The sequence below is a fragment of the Syngnathus leptorhynchus genome, unplaced genomic scaffold (assembly GCF_054491065.1).
Source record: "Syngnathus leptorhynchus isolate UIUO unplaced genomic scaffold, UIUO_Slep HiC_scaffold_210, whole genome shotgun sequence".
Lineage (NCBI taxonomy): Eukaryota > Metazoa > Chordata > Actinopteri > Syngnathiformes > Syngnathidae > Syngnathus > Syngnathus leptorhynchus.
In genome coordinates, this window is record NW_028232177.1 from 107501 (window position 1) to 111053 (window position 3553).

Consider the following 3553-nt stretch of genomic DNA (forward strand, 5'->3'; position numbering starts at 1 on the left):
GCTCCAGAGCTCCATAGCACCAGAGCTCCATAGCTCCATAGCACCAGAGCTCCATAGCTCCATAGCTCCAGCCTGGGTGGCTGGTGGCTCCATAGCTCCATACTTCCATAGCTCCAGTCAGAGAGTTGGCTAAAATTGCACTAAGTGCGAAAGCCCATTCATTTACAACGGCGTGTCCACAAGGCGGCGACATTTCCCCTTTACCGGTGGCTGCGCGGCGGGTGAGTGACAGAGCTTATCCGAGCGGCTGGAACTCTGCGCCGGCGTGGTCGAGCGTGAGGCCTCGGCCCTTTGGCTGCCTGGTACCTAAAACACTTCCATTGATCCAGCCACGGAGGGTGCTGGCTGGTGGCTCCATAGCTCCATAGCTCCATAGAACCAGAGCTCCATAGCTCCATAGCACCAGAGCTCCATAGCTCCATAGCACCAGAGCTCCATAGCTCCATAGCACCAGAGCTCCATAGCTCCATAGCACCAGAGCTCCATACTTCCAGAGCTCCATAGCTCCATAGCTCCATAGCACCAGAGCTCCATAGCTCCATAGCACCAGAGCTCCATAGCTCCATAGCACCAGAGCTCCATAGCTCCATAGCACCAGAGCTCCATAGCTCCATAGCACCAGAGCTCCATACTTCCAGAGCTCCATAGCTCCATAGCTCCATAGCACCAGAGCTCCAGAGCTCCATAGCACCAGAGCTCCATAGCTCCATAGCACCAGAGCTCCATAGCTCCATAGCTCCAGCCTGGGTGGCTGGTGGCTCCATAGCTCCATACTTCCATAGCTCCAGTCAGAGAGTTGGCGAAAATTGCACTAAGTGCGAAAGCCCATTCATTTACAAGGGCGTGTCCGCCAGGCGGCGACATTTCCCCGTTACCGGTGGCTGCGCGGCGGGTGAGTGACAGAGCTTATCCGAGCGGCTGGAACTCTGCGCCGGCGTGGTCGAGCGTGAGGCCCCGGCCCTTTGGCTGCCTGGTACCTAAAACACTTCCATTGATCCAGCCACGGAGGGTGCTGGCTGGTGGCTCCATAGCACCAGAGCTCCATAGCTCCATAGCACCAGAGCTCCATAGCTCCATAGCACCAGAGCTCCATAGCTCCATAGCACCAGAGCTCCATAGCTCCATAGCACCAGAGCTCCATAGCTCCATAGCACCAGAGCTCCATAGCTCCATAGCACCAGAGCTCCATAGCTCCATAGCACCAGAGCTCCATAGCTCCATAGCACCAGAGCTCCATAGCTCCATACTTCCATAGCTCCGGAGCTCCATGGCTCCATACTTCCATAGCTCCAGCCTGGCTGGCTGGTGGCTCCATAGCTCCATACATCCATAGCTCCATAGCTCCCTACTTCCATAGCTCCATAGCTCCAGAGCTCCAGAGCTCCATAGCTCCATAGCTCCATAGCTCCATACTACCATACTTCCATACTTCCATAGCTCCATAGCTCCGTACTTCCATAGCTCCATAGCTCCATACTTCCATACTTCCATAGCTCCATAGCTCCATAGCTCCATACTTCCATAGCTCCATAGCTCCATAGCTCCATAGCCCCAGAGCTCCATAGCTCCATAGCTCCATAGCTCCATAGCTCCATAGCTCCATAGCTCCATAGCTCCAGAGCTCCATACTTCCAGAGCTCCAGAGCTCCAGCCTGGCTGGTGGCTCCATAGCTCCATACTTGCAGCCACGGAGCTGGCGAAAATTGCACTAAGTGCGAAAGCCCATTCATTTACAAGGGCGTGTCCACAAGGCGGCGACATTTCCCCGTTACCGGTGGCTGCTTAGCGGGAGAGTGGCAGAGCTTATCCGAGCGGCTGGAACTCTGCGCCGGCGTGGTCGAGCGGCTGGCCTCGGTAGTTGAGGTACCAGGGGCGGGCTGGGGAGCTCCAGGCGGGGCTTGTGAGAGAGTGAAGCCGAGCGGCTGGAACTCTGGGCCGGCCTGGTCGAGCGGCTGGCCTCGGTAGTTGAGGTACCAGGGGCGGGCTGGGGAGCTCCAGGCGGGGCTTGTGAGAGAGTGTAGCCGAGCGGCTGGAACTCTGGGCCGGCGTGGTTGAGCAGCATGCCCGCGGAGGTGGCTCTTCCATAGGCAGGGAGGGTGCTGGAGCTCCACACTTCCATAGGCAGGGAGGGTGCTGGAGCTCCACACTTCCATAGGCAGGGAGGGTGCTGGAGCTCCACACTTCCATAGGCAGGGAGGGTGCTGGAGCTCCACACTTCCATAGGCAGGGAGGGTGCTGGAGCTCCACACTTCCATAGGCAGGGAGGGTGCTGGAGCTCCACACTTCCATAGGCAGGGAGGGTGCTGGAGCTCCACACTTCCATAGGCAGGGAGGGTGCTGGAGCTCCACACTTCCATAGGCAGGGAGGGTGCTGGAGCTCCACACTTCCATAGGCAGGGAGGGTGCTGGAGCTCCACACTTCCATAGGCAGGGAGGGTGCTGGAGCTCCACACTTCCATAGGCAGGGAGGGTGCTGGAGCTCCACACTTCCATAGGCAGGGAGGGTGCTGGAGCTCCACACTTCCATAGGCAGGGAGGGTGCTGGAGCTCCACACTTCCATAGGCAGGGAGGGTGCTGGCACATCCACACTTCCAGCCACGGAGCATGCTGGCACTTCCACCTTGCTTGCTAAGTCGGCGTGATCTTGCCCAAAAAGTCCCTCCTCACCTCCAGCTGGAAGTGGAAAAAAATCCTCCACCTGCTTGGCCGAGGTTCTGGAAGCCAGCAGCTCGCAGAATGTTGCCAAAGTTTCACTGGAAGGAAAAGAAAAGAGAAGACCGAGTGCGCATTTCACCTACCGCCGAATGTCCACAAGAGGGAAGTGTCACTCCGTCGCAGAATCTGCGCCGACGCACTCGGCACCCTTCGAATTTATGGTGCCGGTGCGGGTGTTCTGGGTGCAAAAAGGCCGCCCAAGTGGTAGAAAAAAATCAGACTTCGTCTCTTAGGTCGAAATTAATGCCAAGTTTTGAAATGCGCTGGCAGGGGTGGACCAGGGCCCGTTAGAAGTGCTTAGCCGAGGTCCTGGAAGCCTAACCCGGCGTGATCTTGTGCAAAAAGCCGCTGCTGAGCTCCAGCTGGAAGTGTAAAAAGAACCGGGCTGGATCAAAAAAAGAACCGGGCGGCCCGTTAAAATTGCTTAGCCGAGGTCCTGGAACCCTAACCCGGCGTGATCTTGTGCAAAAAGCCGCTGCTGAGCTCCAGCTGGAAGTGTAAAAAGAACCGGGCTGGTTCAAAAAAAGAACCGGGCGACCCGTTAGAAGTGCTTAGCCGAGGTCCTGGAAGCCTAACCCGGCGTGATCTTGTGCAAAAAGCCGCTGCTGAGCTCCAGCTGGAAGTGGAAAAAGAACCGGGCTGGATCAAAAAAGAACCGGGCGACCCGTTAAAATTGCTTAGCCGAGGTCCTGGAAGCCTAACACGGCGTGTTCTTGTGCAAAAAGCCGCTCCCGAGCTCCAGCTGGAAGTGTAAAAAGAACCAGGCTGGATAAAAAAAAGAACCGGGCTGGATCAAAAAAGAACCGGGCGACCCGTTAAAATTGCTTAGCCGAGGTC